This window comes from Dermacentor silvarum, chromosome 1 (assembly GCF_013339745.2).
Source record: "Dermacentor silvarum isolate Dsil-2018 chromosome 1, BIME_Dsil_1.4, whole genome shotgun sequence".
In the NCBI taxonomy this organism is placed as follows: domain Eukaryota; kingdom Metazoa; phylum Arthropoda; class Arachnida; order Ixodida; family Ixodidae; genus Dermacentor; species Dermacentor silvarum.
The window spans coordinates 60984062-61000150 of NC_051154.1; the positions used below are offsets into that span (position 1 = coordinate 60984062).

General features: G+C 44.5%; 1 protein-coding gene across 1 annotated transcript in view; it reads right to left on the reverse strand.

The window, feature by feature from the left end:
- The window catches only part of LOC119464244 (carcinoembryonic antigen-related cell adhesion molecule 5-like), a 109703-nt gene that overhangs the window by 15941 nt on the left and 77673 nt on the right, over positions 1–16089 (reverse strand). The window lies entirely within an intron of this gene.

A 16089-nucleotide genomic window follows, 5' to 3' on the forward strand; every position in this document is an offset into this window, starting at 1 on the left:
ATAATGTCAAGGCATGTCATTACACAAAGAATGCCAGTCACGAACTAGCCATACGATTGAAACCAGTGCCGTGCACGTTCCAAATTATTATGGTTTATCCACCAGCAAAAGTGCGCCTTCAAGCTCGCCCTCGACGAACTTCACGTAGGAGATTTCTGTTTTAGTTATGGTCCGGCTTCTGATAGTGTCATTATATGTTCCAAACCCTCTAATCACGCGTTTGAAAACACGAAAGATGCAGCTGATAGCACTAGGGGGGGGGGGGGGGGTATTCTGTAAGAGTGGACAGTCAACCTAGTGGACTGTCCACTTCGGCTGTCGCCATTGGCTCCCGCTTCACGAACGCGAAGGAGACTGGCTGGCACCTTCGCGCTCGTGAAGCGGGAGCCAATGGCGACACCCGAAGTGGACAGTCCACTAGGTGGACTCTTACAGAATACCCCTGGTGACACTCCTCTAGGCTGTCATTTTCGATTCCGTCACGCGCCCGGCTTTTCCTTTTGTGCAGTTGAGCCTTGGTTTTACTATAAAATTAGAAGCGTAATACCGAAGTGTGATGAACTTCATATTTCCAAATAGCAGGACGGACAGACAGACAGGACAGACAGACAGGCGAAGTGAGAGGACAGACGATCGCTAATTTTCAACAAATGTTTATTTTCAGCGACTCGGAGGGGGAGGGGGGTTGTACTCAGCACGCATCCCATCAAACGTGTGCAATTACTTTGTTAGGAAGGTTAAATCCTTATCTGACAGGTGCACAGATGGGGTACTCACATGCCGAGAGTCAAATAGGGAAATCTTTTCAGCCTCTATTATTTCATGTGTAATTTGTCATCGCTCCTGCTGACAAAACTACACTAAGCAAAAAGCGGTTCGCAACCACAAGAAGTGCAGCCAACTGCAAGCCAACATCGCGGACATCTTTTTTGACATTGTTTGAGTGTTCTCTTAGCCGGTCATTCATGCAGCCTCCCGTCTCTCCTACATAATGTTTACCACCAAGAAAGGGAGTAAAATAGACGACTGCACTAACACAGGTCACACATTAAAAAGTGCTTTATGTTACCCAAATTCTGCGCATGGCAACTAGAAGAAATAATAGAGACTGAAAAGATTTCCTGACTTGGCTCTGGGTGTGTGGATCTGCGCACCGGTCAGATGAGGACTTAGCCTTCCTAAGAAAGCGAATTCCGCGTGTGTAATTGGATGAGTGTTCAGTTTAAACAGCGGGTAGCTGAAAATAAACCTTTGTTAAAAGTTAGTGCTCGTCTGTCATCTTGTTTCTTTTGTCTGTCTGTTTTTATGCGGTACAATTTGTCAAGATTTAGAACCAAAAAGCCAAAACAGCCGCAATTCTGATGAACTTCACAGTTTTGTCGCAAGCATCATTGGTGATATCATCATACTAACTTAAACATGGTGGGACAATAGCATCGTAAATAGTGCAGCTTTTCCTCCGATATAAACTTTGTTATACCGTCGTGATAGGAGTTGCCGCGGGGGGGGTCTTGACTGTTGAAAACACCGTATCATCTTGGATCATACGTCAAGAAGGTTACTTGGCATAAATCTAAGTCTGTGTAGGCAATGCCTGTTTTAAAATTATATTTGTTGCTTGTTATAGGCCACCAGACAAGTTCCCATCTTTCAGTTATATTCTGCATTCTGCTTTAATCCACCTAAAAAACTAATTTACTAATATACATCCACATCAACTATACATCAACTCATCAACTGGCATCTCCTATCTTTAACGGCATATCATCGCCACCTCATTCCGAGCAACTCCTCGATTTAATTCAAGACCGCTACCTTCATCAAGTCATATCATTGTCAACTAGAGGTGACAACACCCTTGATCTCGTTCTGCCCACCTCTCCTGATGACGTAATAAATATAACCGCCTTGCCCGGAATCAGTGACGACAACCTACTTCACATTTATATTACTATTCCACTCAAGAAGAGGTACCCTACTCAAAAAGTTATCGATAATTACAACTAAGTCAATTTCATGGCTATCAATACAAATCGTTCGAATGATTATGAATCTTTCAAAGCTACTTACTGATCCCGTAGTGCTAACACCAACTATAAACCGTACATAAGCATGCCCCCCCCCCCCCCCCCCCCCCCCCCCAGAACCTAAATAAAAAAACATTCCAACGATTTTGTTAAAATTTGATAATAACAGCCTTTGGTTCAATAAGAGTCTTAATCGGTCTTTAATCACGAAATAAGTCTCTACAGACAAGCAAAAAGAAAAAAAAAACTCCAGCAACCTGGCAACTCTACCAGCAATGCGTAAAACAGAATCGCAAGGAAGAGCGCGATGCAAAAGATAAATTTGTGTCAAATGATCTCTCAATTCTTCGATCTAACCAAAATATATTCTGACAAATCCTATTATTAAACAAAGACGGCGACCAACTCAGCCCCGACAGATGCGCCACAGCACTCAGTGACTATTTCTGTTCAATATTCACACCCACTAACCACTCTGCTGCTGTTCAGTATAACCCGAACTTTTCCCTCTTGCCTAAAACGAAATGGAATTTAATGTAGAGGGAATATCAAAACTTATTCGTTCACTCCCGGTATCGTCATCAGCTGGCTGCGTCCAGATTAAGAACAAGCTTCCTAAATACACTGAAACAGTGTCAAGCCACATACTATACCTAATATTTTTACCGTTTTTAGATGCCGGCAATGTGCCCTATACGACTGGAAGAAAGTAGTACAGATGGTGCCCATTTTCGAATAAGGTACCCACTATAACCCCTCTCTACGTCCGATATCTCTCACTAGTATCCCGTCCAAGCTGTTTGAAAATATCGCTGCATCCAGCTTTGTGGCACATCTCGGATCCATTAATTTATTTTTTCGCAGCAGCGTGGCCTTAGGAAGCTACTTTCATACGAATCCCAGCTTTCAGAATTTACACACAACTTCTTATTGGGATTTCCTGTTGGGCATCCGTGTGCCCAACAGGAAACTGACGCCATTTTCTTTGACATTTTTAAGGCCTTCAATCACGTTTCCTATAATTACTTGTTGGTAAAACGTTCAAACGTTAGTCTAAATATGGTATTAATGAGGTGGATAGAGCATTTCTTGAAAGGTGGAATGCAATTCACGTGTGGTAATAATCAAAACTCCCCTTTCTAACGTAACATCGAGTGTTCCACAAGGAGCCGGTCTGTTGCGGCTATTATTTTTAGTTAGTTATAATGATTTGCCTAATAACATTAAGTCCAAAGTGAGGATATTCGCAATCTATTACATTTACCGTTGCATCGCCGACCAAAATGACATTATTGCCCTTCAAAATGACCTATATTCTGTCACAACTTGGTGCAATACATGGTTCATACCGTTAAACCTAAAAAAATGTCATACCATCATGTTTTGCAGTTTATTGCACCGTAACTCACCGTACCTACAACATCAAATAAGTTTCCATTGAGCCCAAGCCATCATACGAGTATCTTGGACTTCACATGACCTCTGCGATATCATAGGTACCCTGCATCAAAACCATTTGCTCTAAAGCTTCGCGTACGCTGGAACGTAACCTTAGGAAAGCATCTCCAGAGATCAAGCAACTTGCATAATTCACGTTATTCCGAGCTAAACTCGAATATGCGTCTTCTCTCTGGCACCCACCTTAAGTGTACGTCACCTCTCAATTGGAAGCGATTCGGAACCGCGCCACCCGATTCATCGCATGTCTATACTCAAGGCAATCTAGTATTACACTAGTGAAAGGCACGCTCGGCCTACCTTCACTTGCATCACGTCGCCTCATATCTTATTGTATGCCTTCTTCATTCCTTACTACTATACCACCCGCCTTCGATGCATGCGCCTTGTTAAACCGCATTTGCGAACTTCCGCTCGCCTCACTCACAACCTATCTATAACGCGCATTTTTGCGCTAACCAGCGTTTGTATAAGAACTTCGTTAGCTTTACCCAGGCTAGTGTTTTCTTACTGATCTTTTTTTTACTTTTCTCGTTTTCATTGCAACCAAAAGATGTCCTCGGCAGTTTAGTAAAAATAAATTAAATAAAATTCATTCTGCTTATAAAAGCTGTAGAGACACGATTTTGTCAGAGCAGACATTTACGTTTCCCTGACGTCGCACGTGATACACTGTAAAACAAGCAAACTTGTATTTTGTGTGACAAATGACAGAGGGTAAAAGAAAAAAAAAAACAGAAAATATCTTGCTGAAAAATGACCCCTCATTTTGCTTACTAGCTTCCTTTACCGTATCGTGTCATCCTTGACGTGCAGCCACATCAACATTACGACCTAATGTGACTGCATTGTATTCGGCCTGCCGACGCATTTTGCAAGACAAGGAACCGTATTTGAACTGAGGCGCCTCATAAAGCTATATAGTAGTAGTAGTAGTAGTAGTAGTAGTAGTAGTAGTAGTAGTAGTAGTAGTAGTAGTAGTAGTAGTAGTAGTAGTAGTAGTAGTAGTAGTAGTAGTAGTAGTAGTAGTAGTAGTAGTAGTAGTAGTAATAATAAAAATAATGAATTCTTTATTTATGGATTTACAGGGTACGAATGCGGGCCTGCCCAAGCCAAAAAAGGGCTTGTGGGGCAATGCCCGGCAGCAAGGGACAAGTCAGAGCATACGCCACTGTCTATTCACATCACGAAAATAACCGGATTAGGAAACGGGCAGGGAGAAAAGGAAAGAAATCAAGCACGCAAAACAAAGATAAAGACTATGGGGGCGAAATGCGCCAAGCACCCGTGTACTTAGATTTAGGTGCACCTTAAAGAACCCCAGGTGGTCCAAATTTCCGGAGTCCCCCACAACGGCGTGCTTCATAATCAGATCGTGGTTTTGGCACGTAAAACCCCATAATTTAAAATTAAAAAAAAAGATTAAGGATTTACGTCTTTCCAATTGCCTAAAGCGGAAACACTAATTGGGACGTCATTCAGAACACTTGGCACATAGAAAGCACGAACACGTTCACCATATCTAGTCCACACTCTGGACAAAATGAAATGATCTCATGGACGCAATGTTCGAGCAGGGACATATGGGAGGCAGAATTCATTATTCCACAGATACGTAAGAATAACACTTTCTTTAAATAACAACCTGAGCGAAGGCATACGTGAGCACAAGAACAGACTAGAATTGTTGGGAATTGAAACACCATACATCATGGCACTAATTATAGATTTAAGTAAGCAATCATCCTTATTGCGCCAAAACACTGAACAAAATTAAAATGAAAAAAAAAAAATCAAAGCCCCTTCCTTAAAGAAAGGTCGTTGAACGCGAAGCTTTCTCCCATACAAACTGAATCAAAGTCAAAGTCCAAAGCCAACGACCACGCAACGAACCAAGAAATGCTGAGCGACCCGATGCGATGCATATGTGATTTGATTGCTTGTTTAGGATTGTATTTTTTGAACGTTGAAGTCGAATGAAGACACATTTCGTTAAGTTTCATAGCCGTTATTTTAGATCATGTAGGCGTTGATTACACGCACACACTCACGGACGCGACTCTACACTTGCACAGTATTGCCTTGTGATCGCTTTGGTAGACGGTCAGAGGTTCTGCCATTGCCGATACACGGGATCGGCCTTACGAGCACGATCGCGGTCGCGCTTACGTTCGCGTACGGCAGCCTCTTCTGCCGTGCGCTGCACCCGCGGCCTACCCATGGTGACGGCCGGGAATGCATTGCGTGACGCGCGTAATGCAATGCAGATATATACAGTTCGTCTGGGTAGCGTGGCCAAGGTCGATCCAAATGGTCGCGAAGCTTCGGGCGAAAAGCGGTTCAGAACGAATTGTCACCGACATCAGCAAGGGTGGTTATGGGAGCAGCGATTGCAGCGCGACTATGTTTGGAGGGAACAAACAGTGGGAAAGAAAAAATCGTTTTTTAATTAAAGCGAGGCACAGTTTGATTCATCCAACGAAAATGAAATTCCTAATCAATTTTATATGCGCATGGCGAGAACAGAACAACTCTATTTTACTTGGTCATTATCAATAAATAACTTTTTTCAGCGCCCACCGTAAGAGCGCTCACCGATAGCGGCGGGCGTTGACACCGCTATCATTTGCCATGCAATGCAGGTCTTGAAGTGGGATGAAAGGCGCGCTCGTAAAGTTCACCTGTTACAATACGCCCCGCTCATATGTTCTGTCACTTTGCTTGTCGACGTTTGCCTGAATTTGGTGACGCGGGTAGTTTCATTGTTTCTTAACCTGTTCAGTCAAAAGTAGTGAGTTGCGACCGCCAAATAATTGTTTGCTTTAGTTGTTTTCGCGGGACAGCACTGGCCGATGGGCTTGGCGTCCGACAAAAGGGCGAGCACTCTATACGCCCAAAGCGTCCGTCGGCCTCTAAAGAAAGTATGTTCTGTGCAGCGATGCGATTTCCACACCCGTACGGCTGAACTTTTTCTGTATCGCTTTCCGCGCTGAAAGCTCGAAACGCCCATCAAGTCGAATAGCGGGGCGCTTGAATAAACAGCTCTAATGGCAGGCCTCCGAAACCAAATTTTGAGCGGAAGAAATTCAAGAAAAGAAGAGAGGGGAAGCTGACAGGACCGGCACTCTCTTGAAACTTGAATTTTATTAAAATCTTGCTCCGTAGCAGCAGAATAACGCACACCAAGGAAGATTTTAACAAAGCCGTAGTTGCAAGTGAGTACGTCCTGTCCGTCTCGCCTCTATCCTTGCAATTTTTCCACTCAGGCCAACGTTCACTATGCATTACCAACTAGCCCAACAGTCAACCCTGCTGACTATGATTCCCTAATAGTTATTTCGCAATACCAGCTTCTCCTTACTTCCACAACTCTCACACCTTTCTGCAACCGCACGAAGACACGTTGTTTTACGCACTTCAATTACGGCGACACAAAATTCTTGTTGGCCGAAGTGGCGTTTACAAAAAAAAAAAAAAAAAAAAAAAAAAACTGTCGCGTATAGAGGTTTCCAGGCACATGATGGCACAGCTGCAAGGCGCCTATGGACCTCGCAATCTTTCACCTGTGACTTGCTTCATGGCCTCAATAATACAAACAAGCTGCTGTTCCGCTATGAAATTCTATATGGTAGTTCTGATTCCTTTCTCAATTAGCTTGAATAAAGGCCAGCTTACAAGTGGTCAGAACGTGAAAAACCGCTCAACGGAACACTTAACACTCATTGTTTGCTTTTTTTTTTTAGTTCAAGGAAGCCAATGAGAGTCATTTCAGCGGGTGCGTTTCGTGAAAAAATTGTAATACTAAAGCAAAATATATCCTTGGAGTCTTCTGACGACACGCAAGAAGATAAAAGACCCTTAGAGATTGGCGCTGATAAGGTCACCCGAAAATTGCAAGCAAGAGTTTCTAAATGCGGAAGCTGCATGCATCTACCCGGACACTCAGCTAGACGTATTGACACAGGTTCAAGAGGAACATGTGTATGCGAAAAAAAAAAGAAAAAAAAAAGCGCGATTAAGTACTACACCACACATTTGCGCAAGAAGTTGACAATAGGAAAAGGAAAGAATGGTTACTGTGTCAAATAGAAAAAGCAGTACCGTGAAAAATTGAAACACCCGAAGAAAAAAAAATAAAGAGGTAAAGGAGGGAAGCGAGCATATTGTTTTTAATCAGGTAGGCGCAGGGCACCAGTCGCTTGGTTTACGACACTCGCTTTCAGTTCTGTTTTGCTAGCACACTATGCATGCCGTCGACACCGAGAAAAAAGTGAGCGAGGAGAGAAAAGAAATCACAACGCAGCGACGACTCGGCCACACTCTTTTCGGGAGACGTGCGCGGATACACTTGTTTTCATTGTTTCTCACTGTTTTTTTTTCTTCCTTTTCACCGCTGACTCTTCCTTATATATTCGCCAACCAGGTTGGTACTAGCGCGCATGCAATCTGCTTGAACACGCCCGCGTAAAAACGAGGGCGCGCAATGAAACACAAGTATTTACGAAGCGTAAAATTGGAAGCCGCCGCTCACGGCTCGGTTCTACTTTCGAGAAAAGCGCTAAAACGGCCTCGACAACTTGCTTGAAATACGACTCTAAAACACGTCACCGGCCGGTGGTTCCTGCGCGTGTTCCCTCTTTTCCATCATTAAATCCGGCTAGCGAACAGGCCTCGACGACGTGAGAAATATTGGCAGGCACCCGATAGCTTATGCCCAAACACTGGCTCGCGACCTCAGAGGTTTGCATAGATATGAGCAGACCCCATCCCCTTCTTCTTGTTTTTCACAGTAAGGGCGGGTCATCCTTTATGAGCTTCTTTTTGCTTAGCAGTACAGCCTACATGGCCCTGCACGGATGCAACACTGGCCAGAGCCCATCACTTCGCACAAGCACGTTCTGTTGGCATATCGTTTTTTTTTTTTTTTTTTTTGGCACCAACAGCAGAAGACGCACAGTCGTCTGGTGAGCCAACACATGTGATGCCAAATTTAGATTCGTCATGCTATAATTAACGGTCTGAGAGCAGAAGACGTGCCAGTGCTTCATGTTGAATATGATGTTGAGAGAAAAGTAATAACAAGCAGAGACAGAGTATGCCTAAGCACGCGCGTCGCATTTCACCTCCTTACTATACGAGCATACCACAGCAAAAACGCCGCTGTCTTCAAATGTAAGCATGTGCTTTTTTGACTGCACAGTGCCTGGCTACTAAGTTATCCAAGTCGTTATCTACTAAGTTATCTAAGTCTTAAATAATAAAACATTATTTTATGTTTGTCACATGACTTATGGACTACTTCCCAATCGTTTCTGGTGAATTTGGTGTTAACAGTGGTTGAAGTGCCGTGCTTTCTTTTCCATTACTTGCATGCATCTATGTGCGTCCACATTACGCTCACACTATCAATTTTTGCGTTTAAGCACACTTTTTTGTTTAGTTTCCTATGTTAGGACGTTTCATGCTTAGTGTTTACGTTATTTTTCTTGCCTTCTTTAGTTTTGTTCAGATACCAAGCAGGTGGCACGCACATAAACCACACATATGAGGGCCAACTCAGTGGTCGAGTCTGCTAAGGTTCCAGCCCCTATACAGAAAAAGTCACCCCCCCCCCCCCCCCCCACACACACACACACCACCCATCCATACGGACGAATATTTAATATAGCACACTGACACCATATTCTATACTTTGCACTATACTATACTACACCATATCCGGGTAACGAAATAACGTTTAGTAGTTGGAAGAAGGGTTTCTTCTGTCCATTCTGTTAGGCTGCCAAGTGCGTCGTCAGTGCCATCGTTATCATGCCCTCGCCGTCATCGTCGCTGCCGTCATGTTGTCGTAGTTGCATACAGTTGGGAGTTTCCCCAGGATGGGCGGGAGTTTTGAACAAAGGTGGGGGCGTTGGGGTGAGTCGCTAGAGTAACTGCTGTCAACGTAGATGAAATCGCAGCCGGATCGAGGAATAGCTGAACTCTGCTGATTTTAATTGCTCGTTCAGCTTTCCTGAAGAGCTTTAGAGTGGCCGTGTACATTGAACCTAAATTCTCCGATAACTCCTATTCAATTCAAATGTTTATTTTCGACACCAAAATGTCGCGCAGACGTAGGCGAGAAGTCACAAATCGGCTTGACAAATAGTCTCGTACGACATGTTTCAAGGCAACTACTTTGCGGCGATACAGGTACCTGAAAATTCTCGCCACCCATCGCTTCTCCCTCATTTGCCTCAACTGTCGTTCACATACCGAAGCTTTCTTTCTGCCTGTCATGCTTGAAATGTTTATCACCCCATATCTTTTTTGACTGCATCATTCGTATAGTGCCGCTGTATACGCGCCAGTCTACCGACAGTCCTCTGCTCATTTTAAGGCTGTAGAATTGGGGCAACACTCTCCAGTGATCCCTTTTCAGGCATACTTTTCCTCGTGCACTCGTGCGACCTCGTGCACGATGTGGATGTCCGGCGCCATGTCCCAATGTAGTGACAGGCGTTATGCGTGATGGCTCAGCCAATCAGAGTCCGCCCAACTTGACATCCCTGAAAGTGATAGATCCAGAACACGCCTTCTAGGATCGGATCCCAAGCATATATGCCGCTGCATTTGCATGAGACCCCGTATAATTGCTCTCTCTTACACTTTCCGCGATTTTGTTAGTATACTCTGAAATAAATAAATAAATAAATAAATAAATAAATAAATAAATAAATAAATAAATAAATAAATAAATAAATAAATAAATAAATAAATAAATAAATAAATAAATAAATAAATAAATAATATCTGTCGTGACACCTAAGAACCCTCTGAGCATCATTTCATTCTATTCTTTTTTAATACATCCCTATGCTCTCTCATACAGTCCTTGTAATCATTCATCCATATACCGCTGTATATGTGCGCCCAGACCATACGTAATTCTGAACACTGCGTCGTAATAATGTTGCTTTCATCATTGTATACCAACACCAGATTTTTTCGCGACTGAATTAGCAGTGCCATCCCTTTTCGAGGCGGCCAGTACAAGAGTAATGCATATCCGAGGCCACATCGCGAACAGGAAAGATGGTTCCGCTCTGCTCGCGGCTATCCGACTCGTCAGCTTGACCATGTGTACATGCGCTTTGCAGATATGGCCAAGCGAGCCAGCCCACCTGCTGTCCGGTTTCGGCAGGTTTTACCTCTATGAGGTGTGCGAGTGCTGTTCTACTTTATTGTTTCGTTTTACTGCGCAATTTAGTAAATTATTTCCAGGGTGCATGAGTTTAAATATGTCACCTTAAATAGCTATTATCGGCATACCTGGTACAGAAACACATGTGCACTTATGCAAAGATGTAAAGATAAACTCACTGGCTCCAACGCCGCGCAAGTAGGTTATTTCACCTTTCGCGAAGGCGTGATTAGCAAAAAAAGATTAAAAGCATTAGAGAACAGTTGTCAATGTCACCGATAGGCTGTTATCAACGAGCGACATTTTTGATACAGAAAGAAAGAATATAATTATTAATAGGGGTAAAACGACATGCAGGGAAAGTCTAAACGCATAAGAACACGCTTAAGAGAGACATAAGAAGTTGCAAAAGAGGTAGTATAGTGTATAGTATATTTTGGGACTGCACAATATCATTAATTTGTTCTACAGGTTAGTTTGTTCATACACAATGAGAGAACCACTCGCCTTCCTTGTTACGTTTCGTTTGTTTTCTTCTTTCACTCTTGTAAACGGGAGGGAGTGTCTGTGCATCATAAAATGTTCTTTTTATTTTCGATTATTATTTATTTTATTTTAAACAAAATTTATGTTCGTCATATAAGTCAGATGGAATATCGGGAGGCGTACTGCTTCCAACCTCTCCAGTTAAACCCCATTTAACCCTACCTACCTACTAATAACTCGCAATCTTATTGCCTGTTTTAAGAAATTCCGCATTGTTATTTGTAATCTGAGAGGTCGGCAAACTCTTCAAATGACCGATACACGTCCTAATATGCCACAAGCTTCTGGTAGAAAGTAGAGGGGAAACAAAATGAAATTATACAGATTCAACGCACATCGTGGAATATATCTGAAGCGAAGCTTGCGTGGACGGGTTAGTCAAATTTCACAAATTTTCTCATTTCATTCGTGCGTCTTTGGCTTAAAGGAAACTGACGCGTGCGCATGCGCTCTCGCGCACCCGTGCTACGCAATGTGACACACGCGACGATCATCTCAACGAGCTAGTTTCACGACAAAAGTGTACGTGTGGTCTAATGGTGATGAACATCCTGCTGCTCTGCTGAGGAACCGAGGTTCGATCCCACCGTCGGGCGTGTAACTCATTTTTTTTTGAAGGTATGAGTAATTCAGCAGGACAGCAGCAGCATCCAGTAGTCATGGTCAGGGAAGTCCGGGAAGCTTACGCAAAGAAAGCATCGCTTTATAAGATGGTGCCGACCTTTAGTTTGTCTTTAATACGGGTGAAACGGCTTCTTTGATACTGAATGCTGCGAAAAATAATAAGCGAGTTGAACAGAACAAAGTGCTATAACGAAGGAGGAAAGGTCACTTCGCCGGTGTATTCGACAGCCGGAATGACATTCTCGCCAAAATTCTGATTATGGGCGAGAAACCGTCCTTCGACCCCTCTCCCCTCACCAGCCTGGAGGAAAACTCCGATGAGGGAGGGAATGCTGGCGCCCAGCAAAACAGAAGCAGCGGCTCCAAAAAGAGCGCCACACAATTACTGGCGTACGCAGTGCCGCAAATGCGCGCGCGCCTCTGCACCGCGCTTCCAGCCATGGAATTATGGATCACCACAACAGAGCCGAAAGTATTCCAAGCTCGCGCAAATTAGTTGAGCTTAATGATGCAAAATAGGCCAGTTGAAGCAATAGCAGCACAGCGCGCCGACGGGCTGGAGCGCGTCTGGAGAGGTGGGTGGGGAGGTGGCGCACTGGGATGCAGGCCGGCCTCTTCTCGCGAAACGGGAATCCCCGCGCAGCCGCTCTCGCCTCGACAGAGTCCCAAGGCCCGACTGCTAACCAAATTAGGGACCGTTATGCTGTTTCTGATAGCAATAATGGTCAGCAGAGTCGCCGTGGCAGGCGCCTGAGAATTAAACCGATCATATCGTGCAGCCAGCAGCACTTCGGGTGCACTTGTACTTTTACTCGGGTGTGCCCCGTATACGTGCGTTTTTAATTCCCTATTGATCATGTTCGTGTTTATTAGCTTCCACATGCCTGCCGCCTTTGTGCTTCCGCCTCATATTCTGGATCGGCGCTTGGGCGACTAAGAGGGAGCAGTACCTTTGTTGAAAAATTAAAAACTAGCTCGAAACCACGCCGCCGAGTCAATAGCGAGCCGCACGGCGGGCGGGCAATGCAACGCACTCGTAATCATGAAATGAGTTTCGTGTAACAGTGTGAAGCGGAAGTGAAAAAAAAGGAAACTAAGAAGAATAAAACGTTTAAAGTGAAGCGCGTTTAGAGTTACCCAAAGTAAAGATGTCGCTCAAAGAACAAGGCTTTCTCAACATAATTTAGGGCATATTCTGTTCCAGACATACCGTGAACTTTTTTGAGAACCGCTGGCTTTTTATCCAGTAGCACCGGCCGCGGTGGCTTAGCGGCTATGGTGTTGCGCTGCTAAACACGAAGTCGCGGGATCAAATCGTGGGCGCGGCGGCCGCATTTCGATGGGGGCGAAATGCAAAAACTCCCGTGCCCCATGCATTAGGGGCACGCGTTAAAGATCCCCTGGTGGTCGAAATTAATCCGGACTCCCCCACTACGGCGTGCCTCATAATAAAATTGTGGTTCTGGCACGTAAAACCCCACAATTCATTCACTCAGCTTTAACTATGATATGACTTGTGGCGTTTAGGAGATTGGAAGTTCGGAAGATTGTCTTGATCTATATGTACTTCCTTGTATGGATAAACCAAAAGAACTGTCCACCATTGAAAACAAGAAAGCAATTCACGGTGAACAACAACATGATATTTGCTCTTAGTCTGAATATGTCGTGTTCATTATTCGAACTTGCCATCAAATTACCAGTATTACAGCGCGTTTCATTAGGAATTTGTGAGAATAAGGGCCGTTGAAGGGTATGCAATTGTTCTGCCGGCGTGCGTGGTCTTCTACATTGTGTTTTAAGCACAGCCTATAGGAAATGTGTTCCATGTTGCATCAAACATGTGCCATCTACGGCCTGATTCTGTGGGTTTGACAGCTTGTACGAGCGTAATTTACTGCCAGACTGCTCCAACCCTTTGTGCATAGACAGCGTTTAGAATAAGAACTTAATGTACTTTATTTGCGGTCATCCTTGGTCATTAACCTGATTGCCGGAACTAGGCCATGTAAAAAAGCGCAGTGGGAAGCGATTAACTTATTTAAACATTTCCTGGAGGCAACTCAACACAACGTGTACTTATTAATAAGCACTGCAAGTTTGAACCGATAAAAAATAATCACATAGTTGCTGTCTGGGTATAGCGCAATTTGGCCTGTTCGTGTGGATTACCTGAAAAGGCGGACATTACTTGCATGACGAATCACAATGTCCCGGTAGCTAATTAAAAAAGAATCAGAAAGTAACCTTATTGTTATTCACTTTAGCACACACATTGATATTGCGAAACTGGAACCAACTACACAAAGCTTTTCGTTCGTAAGTGCTGTTTGCCATTGGCCGACCATCTTCGCTAATAATGTGTCCAGCATCAGGATTGGCTGAAACCATCTCTTACAAAAAATTCTAGCATGAGAGGCATTTGTAAATACGGGCCCTGAAGCCGAGCGGTATAAAAAAATGTGGTTGATCCCTCTTATATAGGAATCGGTATAGAACACGAAAGTGAAACGTGTCTTCACAGAAGTAGTGTAATGTTTATTGCACATTGATATATAATGTCTATTGGTGTTTTGTGGCTAAAGCGCCCTTAGGCGTTGATGCACCCACGCTGACCCCTGGTGGCACGTCTCCTCCATCACGACTACCAACGTCGATGACCATGAGCAACCGTCGTGCATATGGAAGCTGCACTACGCTGCACACGCTAGCACAACGCGAAAGACGAAGCACGTAACTGACACACTAATACAACGCGCAAGACAAAGCACGTAACTGAATCGTCACCGAGTCAAATCAGCGCGTACAGCGCATCGTAATTGCAGCCTCCGCGATCAACTTCAGAAACATTTTCAGAGCTAATTGCGGAGGCCACGCTCCGCTGTGCTGAGTACGGTGAACGCCACCTAGGTGGCGTTGGTAGTGCTTCTTGATGCCAGCGTCCCTTCGAATGCTGGCATCGAGGCGTCGTAGTGCTGAGACCACCGAAGCGCTCACTGTCGGTGCGCGTAGGAGGCACACCGACAGTGAACGCTTCGGTGGAACGCTTCGGTGGAATGCTTTTCTGCTCGTAGGCGGCGGCACCGCCCCGAGCAAGAGCGCGGGTACACGGAGGAGTGTTAGATATATAAGGCGCGTCTGTGTAGCTCTCTGCAAATGCGTTTGTGGCGCAATGGGTTAAACGCTCGGCGATCTATCGTCGCGGACCGAGAGGTCGTGGGTTCGATTTCCAAATTTTGCATGTTTGTGGAACTTTTTCTTCTGGTTTCTTTCTTTGTATTATGTTCTATGACGTATTTCCGTGACGGAAATACGTCAGTGAGGTCTTGGTGGACCCCGGCATAAAACACTTTCGTGTTAAAAAAAAATGTCTGCTCAGCATAAATTCCAAGACTAGCACCCATTTCGAGATAACCATTTTTAGAATGCACTACGAAGTGCACTGGTGCTCAAATGAGCCGTTTCTCACACAAGCTTTCCTCTAGCAGTTCAGTGCAATTAAAACTGGAACGCCAATGCGTATTTTTAGTACACTTGAGGGACGGATATCTCAAATTTGGTGCTAGTCTTTTGATTTCTATGAAGCATGCATGACTTCACTACTACATGGCTTCAATTTCGCAATTGCAACACGTTGCCTATAGGGCAACGTGTTGTAAAAAATAATATAATATAAAAATATTTAGTAGGTAGGTAGGTAGTAAACTTCATTGAGGTCCCGAAGAAGGGCCTCAATTGAAGGCCGCTCCCACGTCGGGACGGGAAGGCCAAGCCTCACCACCACATCGTGTGCCTTCTGGACTGCCTGGATTTGATGGAACCAGTCGTGACTTTTGATCAGTGAATAAAATGTCTTGCGAGATCCCTTGTAGAGCACTGCACGGGCTCGGGCTTACCCGAAAGCCCGGGCCCGGCCCTGCCCATGGGCCGGGTCGGGCCGGGTAGGACAGTTTTTTCACGGGCTCGGGCCGGGCTCGGGCACGGAGAGTGCTTTTTGACCCGGGCCCGGGCCGGGCTCGGACTTTCTGCTGATGTGCACGTAACGTGCAGCGAGTTATCCTCGAGCGTCTCAACTCTGAAAAAGTTGTTGCCCCGGCACAGCTGGAAGCTAGCAGTGCTACTCCTGTATACTTCCCTATTCTTCTTCCGTCGTATTTTGCGCTGTTTGAAGAGAATGTAAAAGTCCAAAAAGACCGAAGTCACCTCAACCCAAAGGATGCCATTGTATTCCTTACCCAAATCAATGTAATT